Below are 27,003 nucleotides of genomic sequence, written 5' to 3' on the forward strand. Positions count from 1 at the left end.
ATCGACTATCTCGAGCACGGGAAGTTGCCCCAAGACCCCAGAGCATCACATGTGTTGCGCGCCAAAGTTGCACGTTATAGCTTCAAGAAAGGCCAATTTTATAGAAAATACTTCCAGGGCCCATTGACCCAATTCTTAGGAGCGTCAGAAGCTAATTATGTCATGAGAGAGGTCCATGAAGGGATATGCGACAACATCTCGGGCGCAGATTCTTTGCTGTTGAAATTAGTTCGGGCAGGATATTACTAGCCTCACATGGAACAAGATGCCAAAGACTTCGTACGAAAATGTGATAAGTGATAACGCTACACACCATTAGTACATTAATCGGTAGAACCCTTACATTCGGTTCTGTCCCCATGGCCGTTCATGAAATGGGGATTGGACATCGTCAGACCACTGCCACTAGCTCTTGGAAAGGTAAGGTTTCTTTTAATTTTGATTGACTAATTTTCTAAATGGGTGGAATAAGGTCCTTATTAGAAGATCGGAGAACGCGAAGTGGTCGAAATCCTGTGGGAAAATATAATTTACAGGTTCGGAATACCAAAAGAGATAGTATGCGACAATGGACTACAATTTATCGGCACAAAAATTACAAAGTTCCTTGAAGATTTGAAGATAAAGAGGATCACCTCTTCACCTTATCATCCGAGCGTAAACATTCAAGCGGAGTCAACAAACAAAGTGATTATTTAAAACCTCAAGAAAGGTTGGAAGCGGCAAAAGGCAATTAGCCCGAAGAATTACCTGGAGTTCTATGGGCCTACCGAATAATGGCCAAGTCGAGTACAGGAGTGACTCCTTTTTTCCTTTGTGTACGGCGCAAAAGCTCTAATCTCGGTGGAAGTAGGGGAACCCACCTTGAGATATTTCCATGCATATGAAGAATCGAACAACGATGTAATGTTAATCAACTTGGAGCTGCTCCAGGAACCCTGGGACTTGGCGCGTGTAAGAATGGTAGCTCAAGAGTATAGAATGGAGTGATATTATAATCAGAGAGCCAATTTCCGTTATTTCAAAGTAGGAGATTTGGTTCTGAGGAAGGTAACTCAAAATACTGGGAGCTCAACGCGTAGAAGCTAGGTCCAACATGGGAAGGTCCCTACCAGATTCAGCTATCACTAAGAAAGGATCGTATGAGTTGGAGAACTAGAATGGAGATAAGTTGCCTAGCAACTAGAATGTGGCACACCTCAAAAGATATTATTGATGATGAACATTATCCGAGTGGAAAATATGTGTTGCACTATTTTTTCCTTCGTTCACTTTTTGTCCCAATTGGATTTTTCTGGCAAGGTTTTTAATGAGGCAGCGATATAAAGCATACTACGAAAACAACATCAATAAGACCTTCGATAGCAAGGCAAACAAACAAGTTTCCACTTGGGGACAGTTAGATAATCTTTGGCTCGATAGCAAATTCCCACTGAGAAGTTAAGTTTGCTATCAGATAGAGGTTACCTGACCGTTCACGAGCACAAATGACTAGGGGATTGTTAAATAATCTTTTGCTCGATAGCATGGATTCCTAAGGGGAAGTAAGGTGTGTTGCCGAGTTATGGAGTACCTATCAATTCATTGGTAGAATCTTTGAAGGCCCAAGACTTTTAGTGTTTCAATTCGCATTCGAACATTGGGTGGGGGGAGAATGATATGAGGATACGGCAACACTGACTGTCACATCGACTGGGAACAAAAATTTGGAAACAAAATGCATCTTCAGGACCGGGGACTGCGCAGCCAGCCCCGTAAAAACAAGTTGTACTAGATATCCACAAGTAATGGCAATTTCGTTTTAGCAATAACAAATGCTTTTGTACTTTTGAAAATAGAAGGAATTAAATGAAATGAAATCCTTTTATTTTTATCTTGTTGCTTGTCTAAACGATGAACTAACTTTGTCATTTGAAAGTTAAACAAGTACTTCAAATGCTAGTGCCATAATAAACAGGAGACGTCCTCTTCAAGAGAACCGTAAACATAAGATGGCCCGCTCTTATGAAAACCCTCACGTTAAAGGGTTGGTTTCAGAAGAATTTATGCCCGGAATCAAAATTCCTTCGGGAAAAAATGCACCTGAAGACGTACACGAAAGGACACAAGAAAGTAAACTTGGACAAATAGTTATAGAAACCCTCATGTAAAAGGGATAATGCTTGAAACCAAAGTACTTCAAAGAGAGTGCATCCGACACTACACATAGCAAAGCACGAAATGAAAACGTGCGCAAAATTCTTAGGCAAGTGCAAAAATTAAAGACTTGCATGGATACTCAAATAAAAGTAAGACTCAAACAATACTTGAGCAAAAATATGTCTTTATTTACAAAAACCTGTCAAAACGACAAAACTACAAGAATGGAAAAAAGAAAAGAAAAGCTAACCTGTAGTGTTTCCGGAACCAGGAGGAAGAAAAGTGTTCGCATGCCCGGGAGAAGTAGGTGGGCCCGCCGATGGCTCGACATTTTCCCCAGTTTGGTCTTCAGCATCATTGTCCTTCGATTCCTCTTTGGTTCCCAAAAACTCGAAACCTGAACTAGAAGAACCATAAGCATTATACTGCGTCGGGAGTCCATTTTTAGATGCCACCTCAAGCTCTCGGGCCCTAGCAATTTCGGCATCAAAGTCAAGGATGCCTGCTTTAGACTCTTCCGAGGTTTTTCTTCTCATGTTGTACATGGCATAAGTTTTTTTAACAATGAGGGAAGTTGCTCGCTTGAGTTTTTCTTTGAGTTGGGTTACCCCATCAAAGAGGCTTTTCCGGGCGGACCTAACAGATTGGAGGCTAACATCAAGGTCACGGACAGTTGAACTAAAGAGCTATTATGCTCGATAGTTTTTCTGTACTTCTCTTCCAACTGGGAACACTTCGCCTCCATAGCGAAATGTCTGTACTTCTCTTCCAACTGGGCACACTTCGCCTCCATAGAAGCAAGCTCTTCGATTTTGGAGTCCAAGGCTGCTTCTAATTCAATCACCTTTCGGCAATAGCAGCCTCGCGCTTGGTTGCAGCAAGAATGGTGTCGTGGACTTCAGCCCATTTGGCCTTGGCTTCATCTAATCTAACCCTCAGCAGGCAAATATCTTATCTAAGGGTTACCACCTCTTTCTCGCTTTGCTGCAAATGAGCCTCCAAAATAGCGTCCTTAATGGCTTTGGTTTCCAGTTTCAAGAGGCGGAGAACATTCTGATCCCATTCTGCCAAAAGTGGATTTTGTTTAGAAGTAAGTTGCTCTTTCTCGCGAATCAACTTCTGAAGGAACTCGAAAGCAATAAAATTGGCCTACAAAGCAAGAGAAGTAAAACTCATGCAAAAAGGAATTAAGAAGGAAGAAAAGAACGCACAATTGTGGCATTGTGCATGGCATTGTTCAAGAAACACTCCTCAAGAGTGCTTGGATCTTTTCCCAATCTCTTTCTGAAGCCAAAGGCTTCAGATAGTTAGCAAGCTTTACTGGAAGGGAAAGCAAGTTTCACCCTGTAGAGACCGAGAGGGTAACATTCCTCCTCCTCTGCGAATCTTTAGAAGGGGCAACATCATTTTTCCCTAAATTCCCATGAACTAGGGACTGGGGAGGAGGAACATTTCCTTCGTGATCAGATGTGGCTGGTGGAGATGATGTAGCAGCTGCTGGTGGAAGAGTAGATGAAGATGAATGTGATGTAGAAGTTGCTGGTACCGGCAAAGACGGGGATGAAGCTGATAAAGTTGAAGGTTGTGAAGAACTTGCATTAAGTGTAGTGCTGGTGGTTGGGTGCTCGCCAACCAAAGACGGCAGGGAGTTGGTACTCGGCCCCGCAGTATCAGGCACAATAGTTGGAACTCGATAGCAGTAGTTAGCATTTTCTACCAAATCAAACTCCCCTAGAGCGCCGAGATGTCGTCCTCGGTTGGAGTAGTTAACTCAGCAGATGGAGCATTCCGTTGAGTTGATGATGACCGTCACCTTCTGTGTAGAGAAGCCCCATCATCAGTAGCTTCTCTATCATTGTCGATTACCACAGTTTCTATAACCGGCCCGGGAGGAGGGCTAGTGATTACGACTTTCAGAGATGACTCATGGGCAATAGTCTTCGCCCTCTTATGATTTTTGTCCTCTTCGCCCTCTTGGTTGCTTATTGTCACGACCCAGATTTCCCACTCTCGGGAGTCGTGATAGCGCCTACTAATGTGAGCTAGGCAAGGCAAATCCTTAACTGCTTACTTCATTAACAATTGCTTCTATTAACAATTATTAGTGATAACATGAAAGCAACGGAATTAAATAAGTATGCGGAAGACGTAAATTTAAGAGACAGAATAATAATACGAAAATCAACAAATGCCTCTACCCAAGAACTGGTGTCACATTACTCACGAACTTCTAAGAGTACTGAATACAACCATTTGAAAGAAAAATATAAGTTGTTTGTCTCGAAATACAGGAGATAACAGACTGGAATAAAAGATAGAGGAGACACCAGGCTTGCGGACGCCTGCAAGGCTACCTCGGTGTCTCGCTGAACTGAAGGCTGGCTCCCGTGCTACTGCTACTGTCCAAGACCTGGATCTGTGCAAAAGAGCCCAGAGTGTAGTATCAGCACAACCGACCCCATGTGCTGGTAAGTGTCCAACCTAACCTCGGCGAAGTAGTGACGAGGCTAGGACCAAACTCCAAATAAACCTGTAGAGTATATATATATATATATATATACAGCGGAAAAGAGATACAGAAATAACCAATAAATGTAGGAAGGGGAAACATGTTGTGGGGAGATAACAGTTTCAAATAGAATCCTCAATAAAGAAAGAAGCGACAAAGCCAGAATATCAACAAAAATCACAAGTCAACAATTTGCACGGCATCACCCTTCGTGCTTTTACTCTCGTCCTCACCAAAAATAATACACGACATCACCCTTCGTACTTTACGCTCGTCCTCACCCAAACAACAATCACAAGGCAAATAGGGTAAGAGAATCTATAAACTCGAAGTAAATCAAATAACAACAAGTAATGAAAGAAACAATATGACTCGGATTTCAATAAGGAATCAGAAACCAACAAATGCACGGCATCACCCTTCGTGCTTTTACTCTCGCCCTCACCAAAACAATCATATAATAAAAATTTGCACGGCATCACCCTTCGTGCTTTTACTCTCTTTCCTCACCATATAATCAATGAATATCAGTACGGAATGGTACATCTTACGGCACGGCATCACCCTTCGTGCTTTACACTCTTTCCTCACAATAGCAAATAATGTATGGCATCACCCTTCGTGCTTTAACACTCTTCCTCACCCAAACACCAATCACAAACAAAGGGGCAAGGGAGTAGACAAATAATGGTAGAAATCCCGGCAAGGGAATACAATTAAACAGCTAAATCCTGGCAAGTGAACAATATCAATATTCTCAACATCCCAGCAAGGGAGATAATAATCAAAGCAACAAACATCCCGACAAGGGAGCAATTTAATAATTCTTTCTCTTTCTTTCACTTTCACTTCTTATATCACTTTACCACTTAAGCCAACGCTCCATAGGGGTTCAATCATCTCGTATCCTTTCACAATTCGTATTATAACTCGAGCCAATGCTCCTCGAAGTTTAAGGATCATAATTTCTTTCACATGCTTGTTACAATGTATAGAAATCATCATTAAGGCATGGAAGATACAACAAAATCAAAATATCCGCAATATAAAGACTCACGGTCATGCTAGACACCAACGTATAGATACTCGTCACCATGCCTATACGTCGTACTCGACAATTAGCACGTAGCAAATAAGACTCAACTCCTAATCCCTCAAGCTAAGGTTAGACCAAACACTTACCTCGATGCAACAAACATAATTCAAGCCTCAATTACCGCTTTACCTCTTGATTTCACCACCAATCCGCTCGAATCTAGTCACAAGTTACTTAATTATGTCAATAAGTGCTAAATGAATCAACCCCAATGCATGAAAATGAGTTTTCCCAAAGTTTTACTCAAAAAAATTCAAAATCACCCCCGAACCCACGTGGTCGAAACCCGAGGTTCGGACCAAAACCCGTTTACTCATACCCCCACGAATCCAAATGTAAAATTTGTTTTGAAATAGGACCCCAAATTGAGGTCCAAATCCCCAATTTTAGAAAAAACCTAGGTTCTACCCAAAACACCCATGTTCCCTCATGAAAATCTTTGATTTTAAGTTGAAATCATCTTAAAAGATGTTAAGGAGTGAAGGAAATGAGTTAGAAATCACTTACCAATCGTTTTGGAGAAGAAAGGTTGTTTAGGAAATCACCTCTTATGTTTTGGGGTTTTGAAAAGTGTTAAAATAACTGAAATTCACGTGAATTTATACCCCTCTGAAGCCCCCACCGCGGACTGCGCTAAGCCAACCACGGCCGTGCCGGCCCCTCCTGAAGACCTGCAGATCTTTACCCCGCGCGGACCGAGCAAAGCTGACTGCGGCCGCATAGCACCCACGACGGACCGCGCAAAGGCGACCGCAGCCGCGCTGGCCCCTCTGCAGCCGCACGCGATTCCTCGCGAGCCGCACTAAAGGGTTCAAAGGCCTGCAATATTTTCCTGAACCTGCAACATCTGATCTTTTAAGCCTACAGCATCCCGGAATCTACTCGGAACTCACCCGAGCCCTCGAAGCTCTAACCCAAGTATGCACACTACCTCAAAAAAACTCTACGAACATATTCGTGTGATCAAATCATCAATATAACATCATGGACATCAAATTAAGCCTCATGATCAATGAATATTAACTTTACAGGAGTGATTCAAAACATATATAAGACTTGTACCGGGCACCGGAACCAAAATACGGGCCCGATACCATAGTCTTCTAATCAAATTTCATTTAAAATTTCCTTAATTATTTCAAGAAAACCATTTCACTCAAAAATTTATTTCTCGGGCTTGGGACCTCGGAATCCGATTCCGGGCATACGCCCAAGTCCCATATTTTCCTACGGACCCTCCGAGACCGTCAAATCACGGGTCCGAGTCCGTTTACCCAAAATGTTGACCAAAGTCAAATTTATTCATTTTAATATCAAAACTTAGCATTTTTCACAGAAGTTTATATTTAAGCTTTCCGGCTACGCACCCAGATTGCGCACGCAAATCGGGGCAACCCTAAATGATATTTTCAAGGCCTTAGAGACACAGGATTCGATTAGCAACAGGTGATGACCCTTCTGGGTCGTCACATTCTCCACCTCTAAAACAACCGTTCGTCCTCGAATGGACAAAAAAAGGAAGTACCTGAGTCGGGAAATAGTTGAGGATAACGGCTCCGCATGTCGGACTCGGACTCCCAGGTCGAAGCCTCAAGGGGCTGACCTTTCCACTGAACACGAACAGAGGGGAAATTCTTGGATCTCAACTGACGAACCTGCCGGTCTAGAATAGCTATTGGCTCCTCCTCATAGGATAAGTCCTTGTCCAACTGGAAAGTACTGAAATCTAACATGTGGGATGGATTGCCATGATATTTCCGGAGCATAGACACCTGAAAAACTGGATGCACGGCTGATAAGCTAGGCGGCAATGCGAGTCTATAAGCCACCTCTCCCACTCGGTCAAGAATCTCAAACGGACCAATAAACCTTGGGCTAAGCTTTCCCTTCTTCCCAAATCTCATCACGCCTTTCATAGGCGACACTCGGAGCAATACCCGCTCACCAACCATTGAACCTTACGATCTGCATAGCTCTTTTTTGCTGGACTGAGCTGTACGAAGCCTATCCTAAATGATCCTGACCTTGTCCAAGGCCTCCTGAACCAGATCTGTACCCAACAACAGAGCTTTTCCCGGCTCAAACCATCCAATCGGAGATCGACACCGCCTACCATATAAAGCCTCGTAAGGAGCCATCTGGATACTCGACTGGTAGATGTTGTTGTAGGCAAACTCTGCTAAAGGAAAGAACTGATCCCACAAACCTCCGAAGTCAATAGCACAAGCCCGGAGCATATCCTCCAATATCTGAATAGTCCGCTTGGACTGTCCATCCGTCTGAGGATGAAATGTTGTACTCAACTCAACTTGAGTGTCTAACTCTTGCTGAACTGTTCTCCAGAAACGCGAGGTGAACTGCATACCTCGGTCCGAAATGATAGATACCGGCACACCATGAAGGCGAACAATATCCCGGATATAGATCTCAGCTAACCTCTCGGACGAATAGGAGACTGCCACAGGAATGAAATGCGCTGACTTGGTCAGCCTATCAACAATGACCCAAACTGCATTGAACTTCCTCCGGGTCGGCGGAAGCCCAACAACGAGATCCATAGTGATCCGCTCCCATTTCCACTCGGGAAGCTCAATCCTCTGAAATAAACCACCAGGACTATGATGCTCGTACTTAACCTACTGACAATTCAAACACCGTGCCACATATGCCACAATATCTTTCTTCATTCTACGCCACCAATAATGCTGCCGCAAATCCTGATACATCTTCGCGGCGCCCGGATGGATAGAGTACCGGGAACTATGGGCCTCCTCTAAAATCAACTCTCGAAGCCCATCCACATTAGGCACATAAACTCGACCCTACAATCTCAGAACTCCATCATCACCAAAGGTAACCTGCTTGGCACCTCCACGCTGCACCGTGTCTCTAAGGACATACAAATGGGGATCATCAAATTGTCAATCACGGATATGCTCCAATAACGAAGAACGAGCGACCGTGCAAGCTAATACTCGACTAGGCTCAAAAATATCCAATCTCTCAAATCGATTGGCCAAAGCCTGAACATCCAAAGCAAGCGGCCTCTCACCGACTGGAATATAAGCAAGACTGCCCATACTGGCTGACTTTCTACTCAAAGCATCGGCCACCACGTTGGCCTTTCCCGGGTGATATAAGATAGTGATATCATAATCCTTCAACAACTCCAACCACCTCCTCTGCCTCAAATTCAATTCCTTTTACTTGAACAAATACTGAAGACTCTTGTGATCAGTGAATACCTCACATGCCACGCCATAAAGATAATGCCTCCAAATCTTCAATGCGTGAAAAATGACTGCCAACTCTAAATCACGCACTGGATAGTTCTTCTCATGGATCTTCAACTGCCTCAAAGCATAGGCATTGACCTTGCCCTCCTGCATCAACACTTTAGTAAGCCCAATACGAGATGCATCACAATAAACGGTGTAAGGCCCTGAACCTGTGGGCAGAACTAACACCGGTGTCGTAGTTAGAGTTGTCTTAAGACCCTGAAAGCTCGCCTCACACTCGTCTGACCATCTGAACTGGGCACCCTTCTGAGTCAACCTGGTCATCGGGGCTACAATAGATGAAAACCCCTCAACTAACCGACGATAGTAGCCTGCTAATCCCAAGAAACTCCGAATCTCTATAGCTGAGGTTGGTCTAGGCCAGTTCTTGACTGCCTCAATCTTCTTCGGATCAACCTCAATACCCTTTGCGGACACAATATGACCCAAAAATGCAACTGAACTGAACTAGAACTCACACTTCGAAAACTTAGCATATAATTGACTATCCTTCAGAGTTTGAAGAACCACTCTGAGCTACTGCTCGTACTCCTCCCGGCTGCAGGAATATATCAAAATATCATCAATGAAGACGACCACGAACGAATCCAAATAAGGCCTGAACATTCGGTTCATCAAATCCATAAAAGCTGCTGGGGCATTTGTTAACCCGAATGACATAACCAAGAACTCATAATGCCCATACCGAGTACGGAATTTCGTCTTAGGGACATTGGATGCCCTAATACTCATTTGATGGTAGCCAGATCTCAAGTCAATCTTTGAAAATACCTTGGCACCCTGAAGCTGATCGAACAAATCATCAATCCTCGGTAGTGGATACTTATTCTTGATTGTGACCTTGTTCAACTGCCGGTAATCAATGCACATCCTCATCGAACCATCTTTTTTCTTAACAAACAACACCGATGCACCCCAAGGCGAAACGCTGGGTCTAATGAAACCCTTCTCAAGCAAGTCCTGTAACTGCTCCTTCAATTCTTTCAACTCAAACGAGGCCATACGGTATGGCGGAATAGAAATGGGTTGGGTACCCGAAGCTAAATTAATAAAAAAATAAATATCCCGGTCGGGTGACATACCCAGCAGGTCTGAAGGGAAGACCTCAGGAAACTCGTGAACCACAAGCATAGAATCAATAGAGGGGACCTCAGCACTGGAATCACGAACATAAGCCAAATAAGCCAAACGCCCCTTCTCGACCATACGCCGAGCCTTCACATACGAAATGACACTGCGGGTAAAATGACCAGGAGTCCCTCTCCACTCTAAACAGGGCAAATTCGGTAATGCTAGGGTCATAGTCTTGGCATGGAAATCCAAGATAGCATGGTACGGGGATAACCAGTCCATCCCCAATATAACATCGAAATCGACCATATCTAAAAGCAACAAATCAACACGAGTCTCAAGACCTCCAATCACCACAATACAAGAATGATGAACTCGATCGACCACGATAGAATCACCCATCGGTGTAGACACATAAATAGGAATACTCAGTGAATCGCTAGGCATGACTAGGTACGGTGCAAAATAAGACGACACATACGAATACGTAGACCCCGGATCAAATAACACTGAAGCATCCCTATCACAAACTAGAATAGTACCTGTAATAACTGCATCTGAAGCCTCAGCCTCGGGCCTAGCTGGAAGGGCGTAGCATCGGGGCTGGGCCCCACCACCCTGAACTACCTCTCTAGGACGGCCTGCTGCTGGCTGGCCTCCACCTCTGGCGGCCTGAGCTCCACCTCTAGGACCTCTACCTCCATCTCTAGCACCTCTACCCCCACCTTTAACTGGCTGGGCGGGCTGTGGAACACCTGGTGCCTATACCATCACACGAGAACCTTGATGTTGAGAGCTACCCGGTGCTCAAGGGCAAAACTTGGCAATGTGACCCAGATCACCACAAGTGTAACAAGCCCTCGGCTGCTAAAACTGTTGGCCCTGTCGACCTGAATGACCACCTCGGAAACTCTGAAGCGGCGGTGCACTGATGGGAGATGGTGGCGCACTGTAAGGCTGCTGATCAGAATAATGCGTCTGAGAACCACGACCACCTGAAGTATCATATGAGACCTAGAGAGCTGACTGAAAGGGCCTAGGAGGATGGCCTCTACCATATGAATCTCTACCTCCAGACGAGGTACCACTGAATCTGCCTGAATGACGGGGCCTCTTATCCGACCCATGACCACCTCACTATGATAGAACCATCTCAACTCTGTGGGCCACATTGGCCGCCTCCTGGAAAGTGATCTCACTTCCAGTCTCCTTGGCCATCCGAAGACGAATCGGCTGAATAAGACCATCAATAAACCTCCTCACCCTCTCTCTCTCGGTGGGAAGTATGACAAGAACATGGCGAGCTAGATCGATGAACCTGGTCTCATACTGGGTGAACGTCGTGGAACCCTGTTGGAGGTGCTGAAACTGCCTCTGAAAGGCCTCTCTCTAAGTCACGGGGAGAAACTTCACTAAAAACAACTCCGTGAACTGTTCCCAAGTTAAAGATGGTGAACCGACTTGTCTAGCTAAGCAATAATCCCTCCACCAAGTCTTGGCGGATCCAGACAGACGAAAGGTAGCAAAATCAACTCCATTGGTCTCAACGATCCCCATGTTCCGAAGAACCTCATGACAACTATCCAGAAAATCCTGGGGATCCTTAGTAGATGAACCGCTGAATATAGAAGTGAAGAGCTTGGTGAACTTATCCAGCCTCCACAAAGCATCGGCGAACATAGTCGCTCCATCATCGGTCTGAACCACTACACCCGGCTGAACTGCCACAGCTGGTTGAACCGTTGGAACCTGAACCTAGGGAGATACCTGCTCCAGAGTGCGCATAGCAGGAGTCTGAGCCCCTCGTCCAACCTGAGAAGTGGCTGGTGCTACTGGAAGCAAACCCGCTCGGGTGACACTCTCTATGAGGCCCACCAATCGGACCAGAGCGTCCTGAAGAACTGGGGTGGCAATGAACCCCTCTGGGACCTGAGCTGGGCCAACTGGAACTGCTGGGGCCGGAACCTCCTCCTCAAAATCAACCTGAGGCTCCTCCACTGGTGTTTCTACTCGGGGCTGAGCTTTGCCCCTACCTCGGCCTCTAGCACAGCCTCGACCTCGCTCTCTGCCCCTAGTGGGAGCTGCTGTAGGGGGATCGGGCTGGTGAGCAGTAGATGAGGAAGCGCGTGTTCTCGCCATCTGCGAAAAACAGAGTAGAAGTTCAATTATCATTTGAGGAACAAATCCGCACGACAAGAAAGAATAAATGTGAGATTTTCCTAACTCTGTAGCCCCTGGGGAATAAATACAGACGTCTCCGTACCGATCCCTTAGATTCTACTGAGCTTGTCCGTGAGTTGTGAGACCTATGTAACCTAGAGCTCTGATACCAACTTGTCCTGACCCGAATTTCCCACCCTCGGGAGTCATGATGGCGCCTACTAATGTGAGCTAGGCAAGCCAATCCTTAACTACTTACTTCATTAACAATTACTTCTCTTAATAATTATCAATGATAACATGAAAGCAACGGAATTAAATAAGTATGCGGAAGACGTAAATTTAAGAGACTAAACAATAATGCAGAAATCAACATATGCCTCTACCCAAGAACTGGTGTCACATTACTCACGAACTTCTAAGAGTACTGAATACAACCGTGTGAAAGAAAAATATAAGTTGTTTGTCTTGAAATACAGAAGATAACAGACTGGAATAAAAGATAGAGAAGACGTCGGGCCCGCGGACGCCTGCAAGGCTACCTCGGTGTCTCGTTGGACTGAAGACTGGCTCCCGCGCTATTGTTGCTGTCCAAAACTTGGATCTGTGCAAAAGAGCACAAAGTGTAGTATCACCACAACCGACCCCATGTGCTGGTAAGTGTCCAGCCTAACCTCGACGAAGTAGTGACGAGGCTAGGACCAGACTCCAAATAAACCTGTGCAGTTCATATATATACATAAAAGAGATACAAAAATAACCAATAAATGTAGGAAGGGGAAACATGTTGTGGGGAGATAACAGTTTCAAATAGAATCCTCAATAAAGAAAGAAGCGACAAAGCTAGAATATCAACAAGAATCACAAGTCAACAATTTGCATGGCATCACCCTTCGTGCTTTTACTCTCGTCCTCACCAAAAACAATACACGACATCACCCTTCGTGCTTTATGCTCTTCCTCACCCAAACAACAATCACAAGGCAAATAGGGTAAGGGAATCTATAAACTCGAAGTAAATCAAATAACAACAAGTAATGAAAGAAACAATATGACTCGAATTTCAATAAGGAATCAGAAACCAACAAATGCACGGCATCACCCTTCGTGTTTTTACTCTCGTCCTCACAAAAGCAATCATATAATAAAAATGTGCACGGCATCACCCTTCGTGCTTTTACTCTCTTTCCTCACCATATAATCAATGAATATTGGTACAAAATGTACATCGTACGGCACGACATCACCCTTCGTGTTTTACACTCTTTCCTCACAATAGCAAACAATGCACGGCATCACCCTTCGTGCTTTAACACTCTTCCTCACCCAAACAACAATCACAAACAAAGGGGCAAGGGAGTAGACAAATAATGGTAGAAATCCCGGCAAGGGAATACAATTAAACATCTAAATCCCGGCAAGGGAACAATATCAATATTCTCAGCATCCCGGCAAGGGAGATAATCAACAAAGCAACAAACATCCCGGCAAGGGAGAAATTTAATAATTCTTTATCTTTCTTTCACTTTCACTTCTTATCTCACTTTACCACTTAAGCTAACGTACCATAGGGGTTCAATCATCTCATATCCTTTCATAATTCGTATTATAACTCGAGCCAATGCTCCTCGAAGTTTAAGGATCATAATTTCTTTCACATGCTTGTTACAATATATAGAAATCATCATTAAGGCATGGAAGATACAACAAATCAGAATATCCGCAATATAAAAACTCACGGTCATGCTAGACACCAACATATAGATACTCGTCACCATGCCTATACGTCGTACTCGACAATTAGCACGTAACAAATAAGACTCAACTCCTTATCCCTTAAGCTAAGGTTAGACCAAACACTTACCTCGATGCAACGAACAGAATTCAAGCCTCAATTACCTTTACCTCTTGATTCCACCACCAATCCGCTCGAATCTAGTCACAATTTACTTAATTACATCAATAAGTGCTACATGAATCAACCCCAATGCATGAAAATGAGTTTTTCCAAAGTTTTACTCAAAAAAAGTCAAAATCACCCCCGGACTCACGTGGTCGAAACCCGAGGTTCGGACCAAAACCCGTTTACCCATTCCCCCACGAATCCAAATGTATAATTTATTTTGAAATCGGATCCCAAATTGAGGTCCAAATCCCCAATTTTAGAAAAAACCTAGGTTCTACCCAAAACACCCATGTTCCCCCATGAAAATCTTTGATTTTAAGTTGAAATCATGTTAAAAGATTTTAAGGAGTGAAGAAAATGAGGTAGAAATCACTTACCAATCATTTTGGAGAAGAAAAGTTGTTTAGTAAATCGCCTCTTACGTTTTGGGGTTTTGAAAAGTGTAAAAATAACTGAAATTCACGTGAATTTATACCCCTCTGAAGCCCCCACCGCGGACTGTGCTAAGCCGACCGCGGCCGCGCTGGCCCCTCCTGAAGACCTACGGATCTTTGCCCCGCATGGACCGCGGCCGCACAGCACCCACCGCAGACCGCGCAAAGGCGACCGCGGCCGCACGCGATTCCTCGCGGGCCGTGCTAAAGGGTTCAGAGGCCTGCAATATTTTCCTGAACCTGCAACATCTGATCTTTTAAGCCTACAACATCCCGGAACCTACTCGAAACTCACCCCGAGCCCTCGAAGCTCTAACTCAAGTATGCAAACTACCTCAAAAACACTCTACGAACATATTCGTGTGATCAAATCATCAATATAACATCATGAACATTGAATTAAGCCTCAAGATCAATGAATTTTTCTCAGATTTCCTTTTAAACATCAATTTCCCAATTAGGGTCCGGATCACGCCAAACGATGTCCGTTTTTAACCAAACTTTACAGGAGTGATTCAAAACATATATAAGACTTGTACTAGGCGCCAGAACCAAAATAGGGGCCCGATACCATAGTCTTCTAATCAAATTGCATTTCCAATTTCCTTAATTATTTCAAGAAAACCATTCACTCAAAAATTTATTTCTCGGGCTTGGGATCTCGGAATTCGATTCCGGGCATACGCCCAAGTCCCATATTTTCCTACGGACCCTCTGAGACCGTCAAATCACGGGTCCGGGTCCGTTTACCCAAAATGTTGATCGAAGTCAAATTTATTCATTTTAATATCAAAACTTAGCACTTTTCACAGAATTTCATATTTAAGCTTTTCAGCTATGCGCCTGTACTGCGCACACAAATCGGGGCAACCCTAAATGAGGTTTTCAAGGCCTCGGAGACACGGGATTCGATTAGCAACAGGTCATGACCCCTTTGGGTCGTCACACTTATTCTCCGACCGGAGACCCCGTGGTGAAACATTTGCGCTCGAAGTAGGCCCGAAGATACCTATTCAAGTAAGTGCCTCTTGAAGCAGCCTCGTTACATCAGCGGGATCAGCCAAGACATCCTCCTCATGGACAACAACAGAGCCCGCGAGTAGACCTAATTTTATGAACAAGTCAGAAGGTTCAACCAAGTTCTCCACATAAAAATAGAGGCAAGTTAAGTTAAAATTACCATGATTTTTGGCCTTCCACTCGTACTTAAGGGTCAGTTCTTTCCACAAACGAGTTTGAGGTGTTGTAAGGTCCAAGATCTTCTAAACCCACCGGTCAAGGCCTTCCACCACCGATGGGGTCCATTGAGTTGCTGAAATATGCGAAGGATGAAGAATCAATATGGCCATGGAAGAATATTTAGTGAAAGAAAATATACTAAATAGAGGTCTTACGAGTACGGTTCCAAGCGGCCAGAAAGGATGAAGCCGTTGACGGAATAATATGTGGCAACTGTAACGAACTGTTCCGTCTACCAACAGTAGTTATCATCATCCATGCTAGTCAACAGGGTGTGGTGACCACGTTTGCATAGGTTTATCATACCCCTCTAGAAAATCTTGGGGAGTAAAAGTTTATCATGCGAGCTAATATTAGCTCTTCTCCAGTCTCCTGGCACAAGCGTTGAAGACTGGCGACCGTCCTCCACACAGAAGGACTTACTTGTGTCAAGCATACTTGGTAGCGAAGGCAAAATTTTGCAATCACGGAATCCAGCTCTCCACTTAAAGAAAAGCACCCAAAGTAAAGAGGTATGTATAAAAATATGTAAAACCCTCCTCGGGAAGGGTCACTCACTCCGATAGATCACGAGCAATAATATCAAACTTATGACAACGACACTCTTCCTTCACAGTAGGAATACTGGAAGGGCGAATTGAAGAAGGATGCATATTGACAGCCCATGAACGAGGGTTAGCAGTAGGGAATTTCTCAAAGTCATTTGTGTTATTAAGACTTCTAGGGATGATGGAACCCACCGTTGGAGGAGTAGAGTCCTCGGTATTGTTCTTGTTCTTTGAAGAACCAACACGTTTGAAAGAAGAAGCCATTGAATAAGAGGAAGGAAAATCTTTTGGTTTGAAAAGAATTAGAGAAAAGATGAAAAACAAAGATGTAAGTTAGAAGTTCGAGAAATTATGGAATACAAAGGAAAAAAAGGATGAACCGTATAAGTAAAATTTTGGTGGCTAAATTCATGGCCATGATTACCTCAATAATCGGCAAAGTTGGTGCTGAATCGTGGGATGACACGTGTTCGAGGCATTAAATTCGGAGAGACGTGCGTCTAATCAACCGTCAGAAGCCTGCAAAGAGAGTTATAGTAATTCCCGCCAAAAAGAGTGTTTCTACCAACTTCCTAGTGACATAACAAGTAGGGGGACTATTTGTATAGGGTAAAATACGATATGACACGTGGTCAACTAAAGAAAGGAAACGTGGAACCCAATATGGAGATAGCCGCCGAACGCAACTATTTCGCTTATCACCGGAAGGAATAACGATCATAAAGGTGTATTAAATGCTCTGCGCACGATAGCATTTAATAAGGAATATTCTGTAGGATTAAGGGCGACGACCTGTTATAGGGAATTTGGCATACCTCATGTTGACATTAAAGAAGGGCACGATCCTAAGACCTCCTTCCCTAGACACAGTTATAAATAGAGAGCTCAGTTATCATTGTAAAGGACATGAATTTTCTGGCTAACTTACATTACATTCTAAACCCTAATGGAGGGCACTTATCATTAAAGGAGGGCACGATCCTAAAACCTCCTTCCCTAGACACAGCTATAAATAGATAGCTCAGTTATCATTGTAAAGGACATGAATTTTCTGGCTAACTTACATTACATTCTATACAGAACTTACATACAATTTTACTTTATCGCTTTTTGATCTCATCATTATTGTGCCCGGAAACCTTGTTCCCGGATTCGTCAACTCTGCTATTTCATCTACATTTTAAGGCTAAGTATTATATTTTTCTTCAGTTATTTCTTAATTTTAGGATCAAATTAGTTCACTTATCTAAAAATTACGAATAAATTCAACTGTACCATTTTGCGGGTAAACAAATGCGTCTATTCAATTTTCAAGGTAAAATCAAATATTTGAAACTATACACGTTGACATGTGAAAATATGTGTCATATATTTATTGAGTTGATGTAAATATTAAATACGGGTAAATTATTACCATGTGTACGATTAAAATCATAATGTCATATATATATATATATATATGTATATATATATACACTATACTATACTATACTAAAAGTGGGAACACCCTGTCTTCAAAATTAAATTACTAATATATCCTTTTAAAAACTATGACCATTTTATTCTTGAGCCAAAAATTGACCTTCCACTAAATAAATACTTTTGTTACTTTTAACTGGGTGAATATGGAGAATTATTCAATCAGTTTCGTTGACAGATATTTTGTGAGTTTAATTGTCTTAATTATTCATTGATTAATTGTTTGTTCATCTTCTACGGTTATAATATTGCACTACGAAGAGCCACACCCCTTCATTAGTCCTCTTAAAACACCTCCATCTTGCATATTCCTCTTAGTTTTTACTAATTGAATAATTATTATGTGCTTTGGCTAAACTTAAAAGCCGCATAATCCTTTCCTATTCATCGTCTTTCAATGTATCATCTTAATTACGCCTCCTCTATTCTTAACAATGAAGAGACTGAGTGTGTTTTGTTGTGAAGATCTTCTTTTGAAGTTTATTACGGTATTTGCTGGACAGACATGTTTCTTTTGGCATTTTCTCCCTTATTTTTGTTTCATTTGCCAAAATATAGAATGACTTCTTATGCAAATGATAATTGTGGATGTGTTTATGCATTCGTCACAGCAACATCCTTTTTGGAAAGATAAGATGTTATAGTAGTAAAATACTATCCTTTTCTTTCTTCTTTGATGTGGCATCGTTATTATTCACTTGTTTCATTTTTATTATACTGACTTTGTAGTCAGTCAGCTTGTAAATTAAACTTATTTTAATTATTCAACTTTTGATTGTTATTTTCTTTACATCACACCCGTTGGGTGTGACCCTTTTCCAGACTCAGTTTAAATGCGAAATACTTTGTACACCTGACTATTTGATTGTTAGTTTCTTTCATTTTTGATGGTTATAATATTTTTATATTCCAGCCTTTCTTTATCACACACTATAAAGTTGCACAACAAAATATCTATAGTGGCGAACTTGAGTACAGACAGAACAATTGTGGTTCATGCTTTAGGCAAAAACTATTCTTTTTTACTTCAGTTAGGCTTCTGATCTATTATTTCCTTTAATTAGTTTAGACAGATTTGATTGGTTAGGATTAATACTTACATGACTATGTTTATTACTTTTTGTTTTTAATTTGAGTCACATGCAGTCATGAGTATTGTTTCTATGTTCGTTATAATTTATTTATCATATTTTTTAAAGGTATCAATTTAATTAATTTTAAGCAAGGTGAACTAAAGTAACTCATTCTTTTGGAACTAATTAGAAAAAACTGCAGGACGAGCTCGATAAGTAAAATATAATGTGTACCCAAATATATTTATATCCATTCCGGAGAAGCATAAGTGGGAAAGGAATTTAAAGCATATAAGAGCCGGGGTGGAGATAGAGGTGATTAGAGACATACGTTCAAGGTGTTAGCTAGAAGCCTGATTTTTCTTTTGTTGTTATGCTGAACATAATCTTACGTACGAAAAGAGTCGAAGCCGAAAAGATAAATTTAAACTATGTCATTGGTATGCTTTTCTTTCATTCCGTTCTATTCTTTTTGTGATGAATGAAGTATACTGCGTGCACTTTCACTTGTAGATAATCATCGGCATAATAAATACAGTACTAATGTAATCAAGTGTATATATAGTGCTCCTTGAGAGTTCACTGAAATGATCTAAACGGCATACCGATGTTGTAACCTTTTTGTTAGGATTTAGATTACCCACTTGGTTCTCTTTTGGTCAAAGAGTACTTAAAAACAGGAAAAAGATATATGTAAAGTTTCTTAATTTGTTGATAGGTGTGTATAGTTTCTATCCAGAATATATTAAAAAAATAATGTATCACTATAAAGACTGAAGTGTTATAAAACAAAGACTGTAAAGTAAAGACAAGTATAGAGAGAAACTGATATATTATTCGAACTCAAACTGATGTACATAATGAACTGAAATCTCTTTTATTTATAGAAGAAAGGAAGCTGCTCTGTAAGCTGCTACTACAAACTGCTGTGTAAGCTGTTACTACAAGCTGCAGTGTAAGCTACTATAAGCTGTTGTGTAAGCTGCTACTACAAGCTGCTGTGTAAGCTGCTGCTGTACCAGATATGGATAATCTTCTACTGAGAGCAATATTTATCCATAACGGAGTACTGAATGGATAAACTTATTATATCCGGTATGGATAATCTTCTACCGGAGGTAATGTTTATCCATAACCGGGTACTGAAAGATAAGCTTATTATACCCGGTATGGATAAACTTCTACTGGGGGTAATGTTTATCCATAACCGGGTACCGAAGTGATAAGCTTATTATATCTGGTATGGATAATCTTTTACCGGGGTTAATGTTTATTCATAATCGGGTATCGAAGTGATAAGCTTCTTCAGAAAGCTTATTTCCAATAGAGTACTTAAATAGATAAACATATTTACGGTGGACTCCCATATAGATAAGCTTCTCCAGAAAGTTTATTTACAACGGAGTATTAAATGAACATCCATAATATAATATATTTATAACATGAAGAAGATTGTGGAATAGCATTTTAAGAGTGGCATGTTGTTTGATGGTATCTCATGTCTATCGAATCCATTAACAAATACTTTTGTAAACAAATTTTATAATAACTACGACGTAATACAACGAGCAACTACTTTTCCAGAAACTAGAGTTAAAATAAAAACAAGTTTGACTGTCCAATTAGTAATTAAAATGTATTTGCAAGATCGTGGTAATTCTAATAGTCACAACTCACAAGCGTAATTAACGTTAATAAATTAATATTTTAGTCCTTTTGAGTTCATTATAGCAACTTACTGTAGCTAATTGGTATCTTGCACAAGCTTCGACCTAACTACTAATGACGAAAGAACTTTAAATTAAAATATATATATATATATATATATATATATATATATATATATATATATATATATATAATTTGACTATTATTTCTTTGGAGCATATTTAAGACAGACTACAAATTAGATTAACCACTAGTTAATTTGCTCGCGCTGCACGCGATTAGAAAAAGCTAAAACATGGCTGAATAAGTAATGATATATAAAAGAAAATCAATCTGTACTTATAAAAATTTCTTTCATGATTTTACTATGAACTATTACAATGGATAATGACATATGAGAATTGGTAAAATTATATTAATAGTGAAAAGTTTTTTACACAATTAAAAATTAAATTTTTTAGTCTTTACTCACTGAGTTCTACTTTCAGATAAAATATTCCGTCCTTCGTCTATATGAAAGTGAATCCCATAGTACTATAGTGCTCCACTATCTAAGACACAAAAATAATGCTTTAAATAACAACTTAAAAAATGATGAGTAATGAATCCAGTTTTGGTCTTACTAAAATAGTATAGGAAAAAGGAGATGATTATTAAAAAGCTTTAACGTATAGAGAGTAGAATAGTCCCTAGCTAAACTGATTTATTTGTTATTTACTATCATACTATCAAGTCTTTGGTGTCTGTGCTGCTATTGGTGGTGCTTCTTTCGCTTTGGTTAATATGGCTTCACTGACACTATTCTTAGCCTCAACCTCAGGCTTTGTATCCTTGTATCCATTTTAATTGCGCAAAAACAAAGTCATGTAAAGCATTTTGGCCACCAATAAATGTTATTATCAGTCAAAGATTTAGCCGTCAAATTAGATTCATCCGCAATATACTTTTCTTTTAAAAAAAACTGAAAAGAGGTTATATCAGTATGATATGGAATAACCAATTTCATGTTTAGCATAATATATACCAACGCTTTGGTTATCATACCATTTGGTAAATGCCATTTTTAATGAAGATGACTTGGACTATTTCAAAAGCTACGAAACCATATTAAGCAAGAACCATAAGCAGAAATGAGCATGTCTCAGAACTTTATTAATAATAAAATTTATAGTCATAACATTTATAACAATAAAGATTTACACAACACAAATCAAGCATGTGGCACCAGCAACTTCATCTCAAGGCACCTCATTCTCTAGTATTGGAGGGTAACCACATTACATTTGAAACTCTTATTAAGCTAGCATTAAATCATTTAAATTCTCTTTCATTCTAATATAAGTATAAAGGAAATAAATGATCTTCTTCACAGACAAAAAAGAAATTCAGGGCTTCCCAAAATTCGAGCAGAAGTGGCTACCATAATTAAACCCATTGGACACCCACAATGATAATTGGTTCATGAGATTTTTCTTGGCCTCACCTCCAATATCACCCAAATGGACCAGCAGAGTCATGCTTTTATCTTCTCCATCAAAAGATAGTTGCATTTGATGCTTCTATAAACCCTCCTCACAAACAGATTTGAGTCCGAAATTCCAATAGCACCTAAATTTGAATGACCAAAATGACATGGTTGGTATATAGTAATATATTATCAAGACAAAATGCCATGACATTTCGCTAGAATTCACACAATCAATAGATTAAATATGGGAGAAATGGTTTAAATAGAACTTGTATATATACTCACTGTAAAAAAATCCTAAGCCAAGATAAAATTTAATATTCTATACACATCTAAAGTAGAAATTTGGAAGGAAGAACCTTGACATCTTAGCCTTAACATAATAGTAGTAATATACCGAGCACAGGAAGACAGACAATTGTAGAGAACACTGAGAAAATGAAGTCTGCCACCACTAAAAATTCTTAGAAGCTAGTAAGAAAATATGTTTTCATAATGGTGCTACAGATAGTAACAACACTATAATGAGAATTAGGAAGAGCAAAGTCATAAACCTATAAGCATAATACATATGCAGAAACTAAACTCAACGAATCAAGATAGTGGAAGAGCAGAAATTCTAAAACAGATCCATAATGATGCATGAATATTTCCATTTTATAGAAGTGTTCAAATATTTCAGGGAAAAAAAGAAGAAGGAAACTTATGTCACATAAGCACATATAAAAAGGTTTAGATGCATAACTTACGTGTTTGATGCCAAATGCTCGCCATACTTAAAACTTGGTCCTTCTGTATTTCTATAAATAACAACAGCAAAGTTTCTCCAATAAATCTAAAACAACAATAGGAAATAGTCGTTTTGAAAAAAAAAATCGATACTAGTTCTAATGCTCATGAAATAGTTAAATAACAATCAAAACTAATTGAACAACAAAAACTAAAAGGACTACATCATACTTACACTAATTCCAACTGAAGCGGAGCACTTACTGATCATACCATATTCAAGAACATATAAGAATTACCATTCGCATAGATAAATAATATGCTCCCAATGTAAATACATCTCAAAGTTTATCTCACAAAATTCAATATCTTATGATTCCATCAAAATACACACTGAGAAGAAAACAAAGAAGAAAACAAAAGGATGTAGGATGGACAGAAAATAGGCTAATAAAAATGAAGAGGCATCGGACACACACCAAAAACTGAAAAGAATTAAAAATAAAATATAGTTGAGCAAAAGACCAAAATACTTAATTGCCTCTTTCAGTTTAAAGTTTTGACAATCACTATGTGGAAGACTTTAAGAAGGTTAAAAGGAAAACAAAAGAACCAAAAATCTTTAAAGGGGCAAAATATAGAGTGAAAAAGGCAAAAAAAGGACAAAAAATATATAATAAATAACATTTGTGATGCTACTTCGATAAAAACTCATGATATCTAAGTTGTAAGCGAATGATGAAAAAATGATGAGATGATTAATTAAGTTTTAATTTGTCACAACATATAACCACGACGTTATCCAGGATCATCTCTTGTATAAACAACTGGAATACTTGCTGCTAGCACCACCACCTTTCGACGTCTATTAAAACAATGATATCAGAATAGCCCGCCGTTCTCATGGTATCTACAAAATAAAGTCTACTAGCATAATCCAAAATCCAACAAAACAAATTCCGAGAAAAAAAAGTGCTAACAAAGATAAACGTCCAAGTGTCTGCTCTTTTACTGAAAATGAATATTCAAAATGTTCAAATATTACTCCAATCCATTTCAAGAGTTCCCATCTCAATCTGAAATGAGAAAGGCACCATCTTTGCTTCACTATGTATCCGTGTGAGAAAGGTAACATTTTACCTCATTACATATCCAAATGAAAAAAGCAACATCGTTATCTCGTTATGTGTCCATGAAAAATTGACTGGACATTTTATCCATGCATAAATGTTAGATGAAAGTTTTATTAAGTGAACACATTCAAGATTAAGTAAATCTTACAAAATGGACAATAAAATGACCAAAAGATACAAACTTTATTGCTACATATCAACCTAAAGATGAAGAAAAATCAAGAATATGAGACGTAGAAATATATCTCTTAGATTCAAATAATTATATAAGTTTCATGAATAAAGAACAATATCAATTAGAGTTGGGCACAATATATTTTTTCCCTCGGAGAAGGAAAGTGGGAAGAGTGTTCGTCCTCTCTTTTCTTTCACTTTGCTTGTTCCTTTGTGCGACGACCATATAAGTACAATTTCAACATGGAGTTTGACCAAGAATCTCCATATACCTCAGGTTACAGGCAAGTATAAACACAATGGAAACAAAAAAAATTATGTCACTTTTAACATACTAAGCATACTTCAATATAATTATAAAACTTATATATGTTGCAAACACCAATTTCAGATGTTATTTTCATTTTTGCTTCTTTTTTCACACTTTTTTGTTAATACATAAATTTCAATCTCAGGATAAACAATGTAAAATCCGAAGAAGAAAAACAGCAGGAAAAAATTTCACCGAAATCAACATTCTCGGACATATTGGCTCTAACGACTGGAGTGCAAGGTCGGAAAAAACCAATATAAACGCCTGCAATAGAAGAAGTCATCAGGCAGCTCAAACAGGCTTTGCAATGATTTGAAGTATACAGTGGTGATGTGTATATATATTAGTTCGCCTCAAACCAGTTTCAAGCTACTTCCCCAAAACAGTGAAAGGTCATATGCAGTGTCGAATGCACGTATTTAATTCCTCAATTAAAATGACAAAAGACAAATATACTTAATTCACAGTCTGATAAATGAATTGATTAAGGAGCAGACTCCTTAAAATAGTCTCATAGGGATGTAGTTACCCAGAGAATGATTTTACTTCTTACATTTCCTTTCTTTCACCTATTTCCTTTTCTACAACTCATGTGTTAAATGCATGTATTGATCTTCAAGCATAACATAAGAAGGTAGAGCAGGAAAAGTATAATAGTGGTAATATTGCAATACTATATTTAATGATACTAATCTATCGAAACACAAAAGAGTTAAGCAGTACAAATATAATCTGCATTTAAAGACATTGTCCTTGAACGAATTACAGTCCGACAATTATGGAGTGAATACCTGAAACAGTGGTCGGGTGATGGTGTTCTTCGGATGTCTTCATTGGCGTCAAAGGAAACGGAATTTGTGTAAGCATAGAGAAAGAAGAAATAGACAAAGAAGGCAAATAAGTTGAGTTTATAGAAATAAAATAACAAAGTTAGAAGTCTGTGGGAAGTTGAACAGGGAAAACGGGGTTGAAAATTTATAGAATGTTTTTTTCGAAGTGGTGCGTGTATAAGCAGTTGGGTACGTGAAGCGTTTTGGTTCTTCTTCAATTTGAGGTTTAAGTTGCAAAAAAAACTAAAGCGGAGGAAATTCAATTGCAGTTATTTAAGAGTCACGTCATCGGACTTAGGGCCCTCAATTATAGATATATATAGATTATAGTGAAGCACCTCTGCCGACATTGTAATGGCCAGCCACGTACATTCTTTATTAGACTTAATTAAATTTAAATGAAGTAGATTTGTATGAAAGATTCAAATGTTTTAGGTGATTTTCGAGTTTTCTCGTTTGATTTAGAAATTAATTTCCCTACCCATTTTTGCTCATCTGAAATATCGACGAAAGATAGCTAGTGAAATATAAAAGAAGGACCTCTCTTTGACCTTTTGAATTGCTTAGCGATTCAATTTTTTTTTTGTCAAATTGTTTTTGTATTTTTTTTCTAAATCGATCAGCATTTGCTCTATGGGGGAGCTGACTGTAGTCTTAATTCTAAGAATATTCCAAATAATCATTCGCTGCAATAATAAGGTTATTGAATAGATAGTGCCACGATTTGAAGTTTTGTTAAAGTCAGAGAGTTGATTATGTAGCTTCTCATTTGTCTCGTGGATGTGTAACTTTTTATGGTTTGCCCCTATTTCGATATAATTGAATTATACCTACCTTCTAGAGTTTGCTTCGTGTAACTTACAGCAGATTATATTTTCAGTGTCACGTTTATATACTTAGCCAATTATTATATATTTTATCTGTTATCTATGTTGTGTTTGTAAACTTATGTGGTTGTATTCCTAAAGCATGAGTTAAGCAAATAACTGATTGCTTTTGTTTTTGATTAAGCAACGGTACTTTTGGAGTCACTTAATAGTATTAAGGTTGTTAATATGTTTAATTGTTAAAGGTTTTAAGATATATATGAAGTCAAATTCCATTTTAAGTTCAATAGTTCTTATAGTTGATTTTAAAAAAGATAAAAAGATCCACTGTCTTTGCTATCATCCTGACAATTTGAGAAAGACACACCCACACACACATATATCTATATATATTATCTTTTCAAAATTCGTAGTGATATAATGAGTATTTAATTTCAATGGTCCTTAGAGGTTTTCTCAAATTATAAAAATGACATTAAAACGAAAAATTTAATACCAATGGTCTTGAAGATACGAGTCTTGATAATCTATTTGCAATAAATGAGCTTTGAAACACGATATGTTGAGAGGTATTCAACTACCTTATTTTTATTGAATTATCAAACACTGTGGCTGCTATATGTGCATCTGCAGGTACAGGTTAGAGGTGACTACAATATATGGTTTTTGTTTCATCAGGTGTTAAATGTGACAAAAAGGCAACTTAATTTATATTTTTAGCTTGGATTAAATATATCTCTCTACTTCAATAGATTGGTATTGGTTCCTTTTTTTTTTTTGGGTCTCATCATCATTGACAAATGTCACGACCCTAAAATCGACCCGGTTGTGATGGCGCCTATCGTGAAACTAGGTCAGGCGACACAATTCCCGAATTTAACCATTATTCAATAAAAGTCATTTCTAAG

General features: G+C 39.5%; 1 long non-coding RNA gene across 1 annotated transcript; it reads right to left on the reverse strand.

The window, feature by feature from the left end:
- Positions 1-21,772: 21,772 nt before the first annotated feature.
- LOC107810680 (uncharacterized) lies at positions 21,773-25,536 on the reverse strand. The gene is made up of 3 exons (XR_001653708.2): positions 25,230-25,536; positions 22,839-24,702; positions 21,773-22,229 (listed from the first exon to the last, which is right to left on the reverse strand). It is a non-coding gene; the product is annotated as an uncharacterized LOC107810680 (long non-coding RNA).
- Between the last annotated feature and the right edge of the window lie 1,467 nt (positions 25,537-27,003).

This window comes from Nicotiana tabacum, chromosome 11 (assembly GCF_000715075.1).
Source record: "Nicotiana tabacum cultivar K326 chromosome 11, ASM71507v2, whole genome shotgun sequence".
NCBI classification, from domain to species: domain Eukaryota; kingdom Viridiplantae; phylum Streptophyta; class Magnoliopsida; order Solanales; family Solanaceae; genus Nicotiana; species Nicotiana tabacum.